Source organism: Henckelia pumila, chromosome 4, assembly GCF_033568475.1.
Source record: "Henckelia pumila isolate YLH828 chromosome 4, ASM3356847v2, whole genome shotgun sequence".
NCBI classification, from domain to species: Eukaryota; Viridiplantae; Streptophyta; class Magnoliopsida; order Lamiales; family Gesneriaceae; genus Henckelia; species Henckelia pumila.
In genome coordinates this window covers 56,574,378-56,591,268 of record NC_133123.1, presented here as the reverse complement: position 1 = coordinate 56,591,268, position 16,891 = coordinate 56,574,378, and positions in this window count along the sequence as shown.

The following is a 16,891-nucleotide window of genomic DNA, read 5'->3' as shown; positions in this document are numbered from 1 at the left end:
TGGTTCCTTTGCTTGAGCAACGGCACCCGTGTTGTCACAGTACACCGGGACTGGACCAACAAATTCAGGAATTACGCCCAACTCTTGGACGAATTTCCTCATCCAAACGGCCTCTTTAGCAGCAGCTGATGCTGCAATGTATTCAGCCTCAGTGGTGGAATCCGCTGTGGTGTCCTGCTTGGAACTCTTCCAAGAGACAGCACCGCCATTGAGCATGAACACAAATCCAGAGGTTGACTTTGAGTCATCCACGTCACTTTGGAAGCTAGAGTCGGTATAGCCTTCCAATTTCATTTCTCGTCCTCCATATACCATGAACATATTCTTAGTCCTTCGTAAGTACTTAAGAATGTCCTTCACGGCTTTCCAATGCATTTGACCAGGATTAGCCTGATATCTGCTCGTGACACTCAGAGCAAATGCTACATCCGGTCTGGTAGATATCATCCCATACATGATACTACCTATAGCTGACGCATATGGTACATGTGTCATATTCTCTATCTCTGCATCAGTCTTGGGACACATAGACTTGGATATAGAAACTCCATGACACATGGGTAGATGTCCTCTCTTGGACCCATCCATTGAAAACCGTTTCAATATGGTGTCGATGTAGGTTGATTGAGTGAGTCCTATCATTCTCTTAGATCTATCTCTATAGATCTGTATCCCAAGAATGTAGGATGCCTCACCCAAATCCTTCATCGAGAATCTACCTGATAACCATATCTTTGTTGACTGCAACATCCCTACATCATTCCCAATGAGTAGGATGTCATCAACATAAAGTACTAAGAATGTCACAGCATCCTTAACTACTTTCTTGTACACGCACGGTTCCTCCGGGTTCTTGATGAAACCAAAATCTTTTATTGTTTCATCAAATTTCTGGTTCCAACTTCTTGATGCTTGTTTTAGACCATAAATTGATCTCTGAAGCTTGCATACCTTATGCTCGCTTCCCATGGATGTGAACCCCTCAGGCTGCTTCATATAGATTTCTTCCTTAATGTCTCCATTAAGAAAAGCAGTCTTCACATCCATTTGCCATATCTCATAGTCATACCATGCAGCTATAGCAATAAGGATTCTTATGGACTTGAACATCGCAACTGGTGAAAAGGTTTCATCATAGTCAACTCCTTGTCTTTGAGTATAACCTTTCGCCACCAATCGCGCCTTGTAGGTCAATACCTTACCATCAGGCCCAATCTTTCTCTTGTAGATCCATTTACACCCTATTGGAACAATTCCATCGGGAGGATCTACTAAAGACCAAACTTGATTTGTATGCATCGAATCAATTTCCGACTGCATAGCTTCAAGCCATAAATTTGAATCCGCATCAGAAATTGCTTCCTTGAAGTTTCTTGGATCACATCCAATGTCGGGTTCATCTTGATCCCCTTCAAGAAGAAGACCATATCGAATAGGAGGTCTAGAAGTCCTCTCGGATCTTCTAGGTGCAGGCGTGTCCAGCAATGGTTCCTGAGGTGTAGGATCGTTATTTTGTATTTCGGGTTCTTCTCGAACTTCTTCGAGTTCCATCATCTCGCCTTTCTTATCCAATAAGAACTCCTTCTCCAAGAAGGTGGCATTCCTAGAAACAAACACCTTTGTTTCAGCAGGATAATAGAAATAATATCCGATTGAATTCTTCGGATACCCTACAAAATAACATAAGCTGGATCGACTATCCAACTTATCTCCCACTGTCTGCTTCACGTAAGCAGGACATCCCCAAATCCTTAAGTACGAATACTTAGGAGCTTTGCCATTCCATAACTCGTATGGTGTTTTGTCCACTGCTTTAGTGTGGACGTTGTTCAACAACAATACCGCCGTTTCAAGCGCATAGCCCCAAAACGAAGGTGGAAGCTCAGTGAAGCTCATCATGGATCGAACCATGTCCAACAAAGTTCGATTACGACGCTCCGATACACCATTAAGCTGTGGTGTCATAGGAGGAGTCCACTGAGAGAGAATCCCATTCTCTTTTAGAAAGTCCAAAAACTCGGTACTTAAGTATTCTCCACCTCGATCCGATCGAAGTGCTTTAATACTTTTACCTAGCTTGTTTTCTACTTCAGCCTTGAATTCTTTGAACTTTTCAAATGCTTCAGACTTATATTTCATTAAATATAAATACCCATACCTTGAATAATCGTCAGTAAAGGTAATGAAGTAGGTGTGGCCATATTGAGTCCCAACTCTAAATGGTCCACAAACATCTGTATGGATCAAATCCAACAGATTTTGACTACGCTCAGGCTTCCCCTTAAAAGGAGATTTAGTCATTTTCCCTTTTAGACAGGATTCACAAGTAGGTAGAGAGTTAATATCAGACATATCAAACATGCCCTCTCCCACTAGCTTGTTCATCCTCCTTGAGGAAATATGACCTAGCCTAGCATGCCAAAGGTTCGCCGGGTTTTGACTATCGATTTTCCTTTTGTTTGTTGTTGCCGGTTTATCAATATAATTTATTGGAACGTCTTTCAGTTTTAAGTTGTATAGATCGTTTTCAAGTTGTCCATTTCCAATCAAACATTCATTCTTGTAAATATTGCAAATCCCATTCACAAAATTGCAAGAATAACCATCTCTATCTAGCATAGAAACAGAAATAATGTTTTTAATTAAATCCGGAACAAATAAAACATCTCTTAAAAATAACTTAAAACCGTTCTGCAAAATTAAACAAACATCTCCAATGGCTGTAGCTTCAACTCTGGAACCATTCCCGAGCCTCAGCTGGGTCTCACCCATTCTAAGCCTGCGACTTCTTGTCATCACCTGCAAATCATTGCAAATGTGAGATCCACATCCGGTATCCAATACCCAAGAAGTAGTATTAAGTGAAATGTTTATTTCAATATAGAACATACCCTTTGCAGTTCCCAACTGCTCTAGATATTCCTTGCAGTTGCGCTTCCAATGACCGGGCTTCTTGCAGTAATGGCAAACATCCTTGGATTTTCCATTGTTTGAAGCCTTTGTCTTGTGCTTCTTCTCGGGCTCGACTTTCTTGGGTGGGGCAGAACGTTTCTTGCCCTTCATACTTGGCCCCTTCTTAGCAGAAGATGAGGAGCCCACCAAGAAAGCTGGCTTATCCTTCTTAAGTGTGGATTCATATGTCACAAGCATATTGACCATCTCTTCAAGGGTGGCCTCTATCTTGTTCATATTAAAATTTACCACAAATCCGTCAAACGAAGAAGGAAGAGACAGAAGCAGTAAATCCACGTTGAGTTCATGCTCCAACACCAAATCAAGGGTCGCTAACTTTTGTATGAGCCAAATCACTCGTACCCCATCATCACGGACCGAAGTCCCTTCACGCATGCGACACGTCATCAGCTCCTTAACAGTTGCGAACCTTTCAGCCCTCGATTGAGCCCCAAAAAGTTCCTTGAGTTGAGCGTGAATGTCAGCAGCATTCACGGTGTCCTCAAATCGCCTCTGGAGTTCATCAGACATCGAGGCTTGCATATAGAATTTGGTCTTGATGTCATGGTCCCACCATGCATCAAGTTTGGCCAATTCCTCCGGACTTACGTCAGCTGGTGCTTTTTCGGAGGTGATTTCTCTAACACGTAGAGCATCTTCTCCGAAGTCAAGACAATCTTCAACTTCCGGAACCATTCCGTATAGTTTGCGCCAGTTAACTTGTTTTGTTCGAGGATCGAGAATAATGGATTACGCGAATTCATTGTATGAAATACTGAAAAGAAAAACAGACATATATCAATGATTGTTTAAGCAATTTACTAAGACGTAAAATAGGCGAATTTAATTTTATGAATCTCACTCCCACTATTTTAACGATTTCACTACCCTCTAGTGAAAACGGGAAACTTTTTCCTTAGTGAGAACATGGAGTCCAATTGACAAACTTATGGTCCCGAATAATATCAGCCAACCATAATTCTCAAAAGGTAGAGCCCAATTGCTTCCAAAGCAACCCCCATGTGTTTACCTCATGTCCAATAAGGGCCCAATAATATGACGCCGTTTAAAGTGACATGTCAAGATGACCCATCAATATTAAGTTGTGATGGACGGTCGCCATGTGGATCCCCAATAATATGAGCCGATCCCATGGGAGTTCCACCCAACTTACAACATTTGTCGATCCAATGTACAGCTTTCCGACGAACGGGCCCCCCCAATAATATGAGCCGGACCGTATCCGCGGGTAGCATCTCATACATTGACCGTTGATGGAAGGTAGGAATATTTAAACAAATTTAAATTTCCTTTATTTATCTTGATATCAATTTTAAATCATATTTAAAATGAGGGATTTTTAATTATAAAAATTTGTCTCATCAATTTCAAATTATTGCATTCTTGCCGGATTCACGCAATTATGTCCAAAACATGCATACAATCATAATATCATATATTATATATAGGATGATCGATTCCATTTCTAATTGACTCGTGGTTGCCAATCACGAGTCTTAGTCCAATCCTAGGTAATATGCAGTATGCAATGCAATCCTATTACATTAGCTTCCAATTTACATTTCTTCGTCTTTATTGTCTGCTGGGCCCACCATCTTCAAATCTTGATCTCCCACTAAATCTAATGTATTTACAATAAATAGCAATGACAAGTAGGGGATACATTTTAGGGGTGGGAACGGGCCATAAACCAAGCCCACTTTTATTACATATGACATTCATATTGGGCCATAAACCAGGCCCATTAATAAAACCAACAACAATAAAACAAATGTAAATTCCTAACATACACCTACAAAATTGGTCATGGCAATCGATCATCCTTATCCAATAACATTTAATTCAAAATTAATTTATTGGATATCATGCATATGGCAATTTAAATTTAAACAGGATAAAATCATATTTTATATATAAAATCATAATTTACATATAAAATCATATTTTACCTTTTATTAAATAAAATCATATTTTATCTACAGAATCTAATTTTATAGATAAAATCATATTTTACTTAATATATACATAAGATCAAATCATATCATCAATTGTACCAAAAATAATTGATTTCAAAATTCAATTTAAGGATAAAATATTAAAATTTTCCAAAAATTCAAATTTATCCAAAAATCAATTTTAAAATTTTCGGACTCGAACAATTCGATCCGATGCCTCGTGAACCAATCAAAAACAATTTTTGACCGGACCAAAAATAAAATTTTAACACATTAAAATTAATTTAAATAAAAAATTAATTTTTCCCGCGGGCCGCCCGGGACACTCTCGGGCCGGCCCGCACCCGTGGGCGCGGGCCGGGGCAGCCCGGCTGCCCCTTTAGGGCAGCGATCTGGCGCCTGGCGCCGCCCCTGGGCGGCGCCGTGCGCCGCCCAGGGCTGCGCCGAGCGCTGCCCTGGCGGCGCTGAGCGCCGCCCCTGGGCGGCGACGTGCGCCGCCGTGGGCGGCGCTGTGCGCCCCCTTTGGGCGGCGCACGGGGCAGCGATCCAATCGCTGCCCGGGTTTTGCCCGGAAAAATTTTTTTTTTTTATTTAAAATATTTATTTTGTTTTAAAAAACCAAGACTCAAAAATTTTTGTACAATCGATTAATTTAATCGTTTGATCTGAGCAACCTGGCTCTGATACCACTGTTGGAAAAACTGGCGTTCAGATCAATCACGATTGATACCCGGTGCAGCGGAAGTTTAAAAATTTTATTATGGAACAATTCCATAGTGTGGGTATCAACCGTTTACGATTAAATTATTTGTGTGTGTAAAAATTAAATAACTGTTATGTAATTTTTACCTTCAATCTCGAAGCGAGATTATTGGACACCACACAGATTTCTCTGCGCTTCTTGTATCTCCCTGGAACTGATGAAAAAGCTTTCCTTCAATCAGGTCCACGAATGGAGGTTTAATCCCTCTGATAGATTGCACTAGAAAATCTATCAGAAGTTTTCTACGAAGAGAATAAACGAATTTGATTCGCTATTCCAGACTGCAATTCAAAATCACAGACCGGAATTTCTCACGCAGAGAAGGGAGGGGGCGGCCGAATTTGAGAGAGAGGAGGCTAGGGTTTTCGAAAAACCTGTCTCAAATTATGACCTGTTGTGTTGTGATTTCTGTACTGCAATAACTTATTTATAATGCAGGCCACTAACACCTTAGGGCCCATTAGTCATAAGTTGAGGCCCGACAAGCAAAGCCCGCATGTTCAGAAATTAATATAAAATTCATCGTGACTCCAATTGATGAACCGATTTCACCAATGTGCACAGAAACCATTTCTGCACATTTTAAAGTCAAGATAAATTTTCCTGAATCCGAATTCAGTGGTTTCCAAAAATGTACATCCCTATGTCATTTTAGGAAATCCTACTCCCTTACTCTTATTTAAGAAGTCCAACTTCTTTATTCATTAAATTTAACTCTTTAAATTTAACTATCTCAACGGGGATTAAAACTTCATTACACTGTGTGACCCTCAATGGTTCAGGGATACAGCTAGCCGTGGGCTCACAACTCCTTGTGACTCGGAACAACGATTTCCGACTTGCCCAACGAATCATGGTAAAGCGCCTAGCAACATCGCCCCATGATTCCCTAGGTATCACTGATAGTGCCTACAAGAACCAGTAGATTTTGGTTAGCGTACAGTACGGTCCCTTCATCCATATATCCCGATCGAATCAACAACCATTGGTATATCGAGAGTCGCTCAAGATTCGATAACTATGCAATACATCTTGAAGATAAAATTAGTGACATCGCATGTGCTACTAAGAAACCATTTCTTAAATCACATCAAGTACTCTGGCCAGAGATTTGTCACACTAATATCTCCTCAGATCGCATAGGATATCCACACTCGCAAGTATGTGGTGAATCCTTGACAACAATGCATCGACTCCTATATGTGTTGTAACTGTACCCAATCCCGACACCTGATGACCCCCATAGAGTCGGTAAACGAGTCAAAGCACAGTACTAGCATATAGAGTCTCCATGATGTTTCAAGTAGTAAGGACTAATGGTGTACAAACAAAACCGCGGACTTTATCCACTCGATAAGTGATAACCACTTGGAAAGTCCGGATAGGGTAGTTCGATTATTCATCCTATGAATATCCATTTGCATGCTTCGAACATCTCCATGTTCCCTACCAATGAAACGTGGTACTCCGCATCGCAAATGCTAGTCTCAAACTCGAGCGATCCTTATCCTTATTCTCGGACGGCTCAATCGACTAGGAACAGTTTAGAATATACAGTGACTATAAGATGTATTTCATGATAGACATCCCCATGTTCTACCACATCTTACATACACTATAGTATATTCAAGGTCTTTATCAAAACAACAATAGTATATCACAATATAACAATATGAAGAAAGATAAAGTCATTGCCATTAATAAAAGTGTAAATTACATTAAACAAAAGATCGTTTGTACAAAAAGTCATCAAAGCCCATAGCCACAAGTTGGCTCACTGGGCACCCACTCTTTCAACTGAAACCGAATATTATTTCTAGTCGGTTTTACCATATGTCAATTATTGGAGTGATCAAAATCAATTCCTCCTCTGTCGACTCAGAATCAATTAACAAGCAAGCAAACAATTGATCGGATTATTCACATGAACAAAATATAAATCCAACAATCAATAATTTGAAGAAAAATCTAAAAATCTCAAATCAAAATCCACATGTTCGACATAAAATTGTTCGGCCCAATCTCGTCGTCTTGGTTGAAGAAAAACTAATCAATAATTGAAAACAATAATTCAAAAATAAAAATAAATAAGAAAAGAAGAAAAAACTCTGAAGAAGATGGAGCGATCTCCGATCTCCAAGCCTCCGCCTAGCCGCCTCTCTCTCTCTGGTGTCGTGCGATCCCTCTCCACAAATCTACTCTTCTATCTTCTATTTATATGGCTTGGAAAGCCCACGAAATAAAGCCCGAAAAGTCCAGGGTTTTAATTCCCGAAAATTATAATTATATTTTCTGCGCGATTTCTCGCTCTAGCGCGTAAAGGTGCGCTCGAGCGAGCAATTTTCTGCCCCAAATCTTAATTTTCTGCGATATGCACGGACCCCGTGCCAGGTCCGTGCCTGGGTTTGTTCATGTATCATTTCTAGCGCGCAGGTTTTTGAAAAAATCATATATCAAGTTATAGTCGTCGAATCAAGCCAAAATTTGCACAGCAGCTTTAAAACATCTTGAACTTGATTGTGAACGGTGAAGATCTGATTTGGAAGTTTCTATAATCAAAAATAAACTTTTGACCATTGCTGCTCCGTAATTCGTTGTTGCGGCTCTTCTCTTGCCCCAAAATCATTATTTCTTCACCAATTTCTACAAAAATCAACCCGAAGAGTGAAATGCACACATATGAAATAAATTATAAATAAAATATATAAAACACACATTAAACCATACGAATGCGTTTAAAATAGATATAAAAATAACATAAAATAATGCACACAAAATTGTCACGCCCCGGGCCCAGGCCCGTGCCTGCGCGACTGCTAAATGGGCCCCTATAGCAACTACTTCGTATTCGTCCTTGTTGTACGAAAATGATTAACCCAAGTTGTTATAGAAGTCCATTGTAGCCTATTTTAAATCCATTTTAAATCCTTGATTTTTCCCGTGTGGGATAGGGGTTTCACAATCACCCCTCCTTCAGAACCGACGTCCTCATCGCGACCTAACCTCTCGATCCACCAGCACCGGGAATCTAGAGGTGGCTCCTATGGGTTCAAGAGGTGGCTCCCGTCATATAGTACTTTGCCCCGCAGGTTCAAGAGGTGGCTCCCACGCACGTAGCACTTTGTCCCGCATAGCACTTATTTCCCGGGGTCTGCCGGCTGGTGACCATCTTTGATACCATTTTGTCACGCCCCGGGCCCAGGCCCGCGCCTGCGCGACTGCACAATGGGCCCCTATAGAAACTACTTCGTATTCGTCCTCGCTTTACGAAAATGATTAACCCAAGTTACTATAGAAGTCCATTGTAGCCCATTTTAAATCCATTTTGAATCCTTGATTTTTCCCATGTGGGATAGGGGTTTCACAAAAATACACTTATCAGTTGACATCAGCGTTATTTAATATTTTCACATTATACAACAAGTCTCAGATTTCAGAAATTCTAAAAACCAGTATTTTTAATTCAAACTTAAATTACAATATATTTCAATAAATTGGAATCAAATTACTTTTGCAATTCAAATCGAAAAATACAGAGTCTAAATGCAGCGGCTAAAAATTTATAACAATTGAAACTAAAAATAAGTCATCACTTCAATCTTCACCAGCCCCAAAACAGGTTTTTCTCATCTTCCTCTAGCTTTTCTTCATTCTTATCTGAGATTGTTTTGGGTGGGTGAGTGATATGATTGTCACTCATTAAATAGAAAAAATTATCTCAGCTTTTAAAATAAGTTTTTAACAGAAATCTTATACATGTACAAAATCCAAAACATATGTGAAGTATTATATTATTCAGAAATACATAATCAGTTTATGCACCAAAATAATTATGATTTGTGTGGCTAACTGATATCAATCTTTCATATGTTTATCCTCTAAAGGGTGAGGAATGATAACAAAGCAGAAATAGAGCAAATAATATATATTTCTATCACTAGTTCACAAGTATCAGTGCATCAAAATTACAGAATTTGGAAATTCATTCTTTGAAAACATAACATACATGCTGGAACATATTTAAAACATATTATTAGATTTAAAACCAAAAACCCACTTACAGTAGATTTCTAAAACAGATTTCGATTGTGCCTGAAATTGTCTTGTTCTTGCTCGACTACAGCTCGGTTGGACGTTCAATTGGTCACCCAACTGAACTATTTCACTCAAAATTTTGTGTGTATTTTCTCATAATAGTTGTAGCGCTCAATTAAAAATCTGATTGTTATTTATAGAGAAAAATCTGACAGTTAGGCTCCTCATTTAATGTCATTATTTGTCATGAATTCGAGTTAATGCATCAATTGCAAATTTGGAGCTGCAGCTGAGCTTGACCGAATTATGTTGTTGAAATTAGTTCAACTGAATTTGAGCTCAACTGAACTTCGACAACTGAATTTGTTCATCAACTGAAGTCAGTCCTCAACTGAAATTCGAACATCAATTAAATTTATTCCTTGATTGAAATTCATGTTCTCGCAATAACATCCCTAAAAAACATGCAAGTTACATAAATGAAAATACAAATCATCAATAAATAAACCATTTGATAGGATCGAATACGATGTGTATAGGGGGGTGAATACATACTTAAAAATATTTCTTGAGCTACAATTGCTCGGTTCTTAAAATATTGAGCACCGATGAGTTAAATCGAGTTTGATTTTCAAACCAAATAGAAGACACTCAAAATAATCCTTCGTAGAAACTAATTTAACATTTAATAAATAATTTTAAAAGGATGCAAGTTGAAATAATGAAAATGGTTTGGTTGAAGCATTTTATCAAACACTTAGTATGTTATGAAGAACACATAAAATGCTTCAACAATGGATCTTATAAATCAGTAGCGTAAGTAAAATAAATGCGATAAATAGACTCGAATTTGTTTATGGATGTTCGAAGATTTCAACAACTCCTACGTCACCCCTTCTTTCTCCTCGGAAGGATCCACTAGAAGAATTTGATTTATACAACCCATTTGTACAAACCTAATCCGGTTTAGGACTTACCTACTGCCTAAACAAGAACTCCTAGTCACTCAAATGATTGTAGGCCGCAACCTCACAATTCACATAATGTTTAACGTCTTTATGCCAAGATTACAAACACAATCTTTAACGTCTTTGTGTTAAGACTCTCACTCAACTAATCATCAAAGTATATCTCTCGAATATGTGAGTGAGTTGGGTGGGGTGTGAAGAACTTGACTGGAGAAGCTCAAGAAATCTGTTGATGTGTTCTTCACACCTTGGGTTTTCTCTCAACTAGCTGGTAAATCTGGTTTCAATGTCCATGTTTTGAATCTCCTTCAAAATCTTGTGTTTGAACTCCAAGATATTGTATTTATAGGCTCCAAGAGTGATATAGCCATTAGACACAGAAATATAGCCGTTAAAATACTTTTGTACTGTTTTTGTACTTTTTTTGGAGCTAAACTGAATTTCACTAAACCGATCATAATCGAAACTGATCTTGCAAAACTGAAATTTGGTGCAAAACTGAACTTGGAGTAGTTTGGGTGCTGTAGCAGTTGAGCAAACTCAGTTTCGCAATAGTTGAGCAAGCTTCAGTTTCGTAGAAATTTGGTGAGGTAAACTGAATTGCTAAACTGGATGCATTTTTGGCATGATCCGTTGATATATGGGAAATGTGATGAATACAAAAGTTGTAGCCCTTGATCTTGGATTTCCAACACCACAAGAATCAGTACATTCAGAGTTCATATGCAAAAGTTATGCTCGAAATATCAGAGTTGCTCAAAATCAGTTTGGCACAAAATTAGTTGAGTGCATATGAGTAGTTTAGTATTATATCTCTTGATTCGTTGATTTTTGGGCAAAGTGATAAACATAAAAGTTGTAGCCATTTCTCTTATATTTCCACAGAATCAAGAATTACTCAATTCGGAGTTTATATGCAAAAGTTATGCTTAATACACCAGACTATTTCAGAAATTATGCTCTGCAGAATTTCTGTTCTGAACCAGTGACTTCAACGTAGTTTAGCATCTCCTTAGGATCCAATTCAGTCTTTGACTTGTGAATATGATTTGTCCAACGCATGGTGAATCGTTCCATTTGGATAATCAAGCGGCAAGATATGGCCAAAATACAAGAACTGCTCAAGGTAAACTGATGGTGTATTTTTTGTTTAACTGATCGGATTCAGTTTGGTATTGCGCCGTCTGTTTGACCAAGATAACTTCCGTTTTTGCTCAACCGATGTGAAATACAGTATGTTCCAAATTGAGGTTTCTTTGCAGTTGATTTGGCGGATAATCATTTGTATCTATGATCTATGAGATATCATCAAAACAGTAGGGCTCGTTAGAGATTCAGTTTTGCTAACTTTGAGTTTTGGCTTCCATCTTGAGTTATCAACTTCAAACTTAGAGTAAATATGTTAGAAATATAATAACAAGTTTTGTTATCATCAAAATCAGGATTGTTTGTGTTCCAAAACCCAACATTATTAATAAAAAAATAACAAAATCAAAAATGTCATTATTCCCATACGAGATCGAAAATGTCATTATCCCCACACAAGATCGAAAATTACAATTTTCGTAGCGCTAAAAAAAATTTAAAGTATCGTGAGTGCTAAATAAAGAAGAAGGCTATATATTATTATTTATTTACTTGAGTAAAATTGCCAGTGCCAGTGCCAGTGCCGTTGAAAGAATGATCTTTGGTGCGGGTCATTCGATCCTACGGAGGGGGTATTACCCCCTCTGCAGATTGGATGGCCCGGATTGGCCAAAACACAATTTCCATCCAGGGCCCACATGAAAATTTGGGCCTCGGATGGAAATTGGCCAATCCGAGCCATCCAATACCGTGGGGGTAATACCCCCTCTGTAGGGTCGAAGGACCCCATTGGTGCATTGAACATATTTTTAAAATCATTATTCTCTTGTTTGGAATTTTTATCTGAAGAGCAGCTGACCAACCCCTTGATTACTTATATATACATGGTAACGTTTAGCAAAGCTTAAAAGACTTGATTCATCAGTGCCTTATCAATCAAGCAGAAGGCTAGCAAATAATTATATATGGTGAAAATATAAGTGAATTGGACATGCACCCTTTGCGTCCCAAGTTTCTTGATATTTTAACTTAGTAAGTTAATTATAAGAATTTGACTCAATTGAGAAAAAGACACATGCATATATATATATATATATATATATATATATATATATATATAATATATATATATATATATATATATATATATATTTGTAATAGGGGTTCAGAAATTGAACCAAACTGTAAAACTAAACCAAATCGTATGGTTTGCATTTGTTTTTAGTCAGTCACGAGCTGAATTGATTTATAATTAACAGAACCGAAATAATTTGTTTGATTCAAATTTTGGATAAAATTAAATCAAACCAATCAATTATTTTTCATATATAAAATATGTAATATTTTTTTGTTAATTTAGAGTAATTTTTCTTTGATTTTGTTTTTTGCTTTTTATTTTGTGTTCTATTGTGAGTGAGCTTTGTGAATAATATAATTACATCAAAAATTTATTTTTTGCGGTCTTTAGACCATATAAACATGACCTCAACAACACAAGTGTGGTTTTTTTGTTAAATAAAATTTTCTAACTTTTATAACATGCGTAGCTATTTCATTTTACCATATTTTACTCAAATCATTTTAGTTCATAATAAATAAAATTTTCACATTAACTTCTATCAAGTGTCATTGCTACTTTTTCCAAATTACAATTAAAATATCTCATTAATTAATTCACTAGGAAACTCAAAATTTAAAATCAATCATCCAAACCAAACCAAATTAAAGTGGACCAAACTGAAATTCATGGTTTGATTTGGTTTGTTTCAGATACTTTAGTTTTGGTGATAATAAACAATAACTTGTTGCTTTAGGTTCAAAATGTCTATATTGTATTATCATAGGAATGAACAGCTTAAGATAGTTCAAGCCAGTTCAGAACCGTTCTTCAACAATTCAAGCTTGCCAAACCTTTTTAGAAGGTGTGAACAGTTCAGATCAGTCAACCGCTCAAGATAGTTCAAAAGGTATTAATCGCTGATAAATAGTCAAATGGTCACAACAGCTCAACAATATCAAACAAACGACAGTTGAATATATTGTCGTTGAACTGCTCAATCCACTTCAAATATCATGCAAAGGGAAGTCGCTCTTCATGCACTTCAAGAGAGAAGACAAGATCGTTGGTAAGTAATCAGAAAGAAACAGATTGTAGGATCGAACGATTGTCGTTTTACCAAAAGCTATGACTAGTGGTAATGGTGTAACTCAAATCTTTTTAAAAGTTTAGTAGCTCAAGCATCATGGTTCAATCGATCAACCCAGCAGGGAAAATTATTGCATACCAACAATCTCTCTCCCAATAATTGTATTCCCTGCAATCAATGTGAATCAAACCCATGACCTTGACCCTGATATCAATTATGGGACCGAGCGCTTGTCGCTTTATCAAAAGATATAGCTAGTGGTAATTGTATAACTCCAATCTTTTTAAACCATATAGCAGCTCAAGCATCATGATTTGATCGCTCTACCCAGTAAGAACAATTATTGGACTCCAACACAGATATTCAAATCTTTGCAAAAGTAGTAATTGTGAGATATCTACTTTGACTATATGCAGCAACTGCTCTCATATATTTCAAGAAAGAATCATTTCAAGCATTTATGAGAATATACAAAAAATAAAGATAAGTTAAGACGTCTTTATTCCTTGCATTTAATGAAGGATTTAGTCAAACGTTTGCCAAGTTATCTAAATAGAGGATGTCAAGTGATATTTCAGAATACATAGAACTTACACACATTGAAAACCAAAAGCTTGCATTCTCAATAGCACTATCAAAATTTTCACATCATATTTGCTCAGACTTCCCACTCTTATCAAGAATATCTATCAGATCATCAAGGATCACCAAAAACTTTGAGTCAACAGTTCAACCTTTCATCTTAAGCCGTTGAAAGAGTTGCTCACTAGTTTGCATCCAAGGATTCATTCACTCAATGTATTTATGTATTTGTGTTGGTTATGAGACATATTATCTTAACCAGTTGGTTATCGGGAGTTCCAATCTAGACAGTGGATAAAACCTAAGATTGGAGTGAGTTGTATAAGACAAAGCATTATAGTTCCTCAAATCGTCTAATCGAACGCTTCAGTTCATTTCAAAATCAAGGAATAAGTCTCAGTAGATGAATGCAACATTAACATCAATATAGCATTCATTAACGTCATAGACTCATTCAACAATTCACATAAGAGCAAGTAATCAAACACGTATATGATTTAGGAAACTCGATACAAACCATCTCGAGTATTAATCCCATTCAAGTAAAAGTCCACTTTTACCTTTCAATTATGGTTTCAAGATGTCTTCTATCTATCCAAATCTGAACAAATAACAACATCACCTTGTGTTAAAAATCTGCTCAAGCTTCAACCCAACTTCAAGGCAAAAAGGCTATAAACCTTGTTCTTTCTTCTACCGGTTTCGAAATCGGGATTCTCGAGTTGACGTCCCCTGTTTCTGAACTGAAATCACAGCATGTTTACCAAGGAAACATCAGCTTTAACTCATGTCAATGGCAGCTCAAGCATAAGAGATCAAAACAGTTTCAAATCCAAAACCGACGGAGTAACGACATAATTTCGGCAACCGAAACTCAACTATATCAAGTCTAACAATCATATACATCATCTATCAGCTGTATATCAATCAAAACCCAGCATATCAGATGCTAAGCATTTCGAATTAAAGTTTTCAAATCATCACAATTGCATACAATCATCGTTTCTTAACCCGTCTTCGAATATACGGTATATATAACGTCAAGAACACAAACCATGATCCATTCTGAATTATCCAAACATAATTTCAAAAATATCTGGAAACAAAAATATTCTTACATCAATTCGAAGCCCTTCTTGCGATGATTCCAAAATACTTTTCGGAATCGAAATCAAATAACCGGATCAAAAGATACGGCGATTTGAAAATCACAATTTCAAAAAAAGAGGAGAAGAACTCGGCTCCCTGCTCAATTTTTCTGAATGTCTTCTAATACATACACGTATACATGATGATAATTAATTAGAAATCTGATAACTTCATTTATATTTGCAATTTAGCCCCTTAATTCTTCAATAATTGCAATTTGGTCCTCGGTCTTTAATTTAATTCAATTTCAATCCTAAATAATTTAAAAATATTAGAATTTAAATAAAAACTCTAAATATTCCCAAATTAAATATTCTCGAATTAAAATTAAATAATTCCGAGCGTTACAATCTAGATCGTCTAGTCGTGGACCTAATTCGAAGGTTTGAAGTGTTGAATCCATTTTGAGCAAGGTGTGCTCTTGGAAGCTTGTAGATAGTGTCTACCACTTCAAGAGCCTAGTTGTTTATCAACTTGGTTGGAGCCATAAATCAATCTTTGAGATTGATAGTTAAAACTTCTAAACACCTTATGGTTGTTTGATTTTGAATGCTACACAAGTGCTCAGATCTCTTTTGTTAAAAAATTTAAAATTTTCGCTGATCACCAACAGTTTAACCAATGCTCCTGCAGTATTTATGGGATTGATGAATAGAATATTTCAGAAATACTTGGATGACTTTGTCATTATTTTTATTGATGATATCTTGATATATTCCAAGAATGTGCATGATCATGTTGAACATCTCAGAATCATCTTACAGACTTTGAGAACTGAAAAATTATATGTCAAGTTATCGAAATGTGAGTTTTGGTTGCAAAAAGTTGTGTTTTTTGGGCATACCATTTCAGGTGATGGTATTTCAGTGGATCCAAGCAATGTAGAGGCTGTACTTAATTGGCCTAGACCTACATCAGTGCCATAAATATGTAGTTTTATGGGCTTAGCAGGATACTATCGTTGATTTATCAGAGATTTTTCCAGCATTGCCAAACCTATTACGCAATTGACTCAGAAGAATAAACCGTATGTATGGACTGAAGCTTGTGAAGATATTTTATTAGAGTTGAAAAAGAGGCTTATAAGTGCACCTGTCTTGATGATTCCATCAGGTACGGGTGATTTTGTTGTATATTGTGATGCTTCTCACAAGGGTCTGGGTTGTGTGCTTATGCAGCGAGGTCATGTTATCGCTTATGCTTCGAGACAGTTAAAGCCACACGAGACTCGGT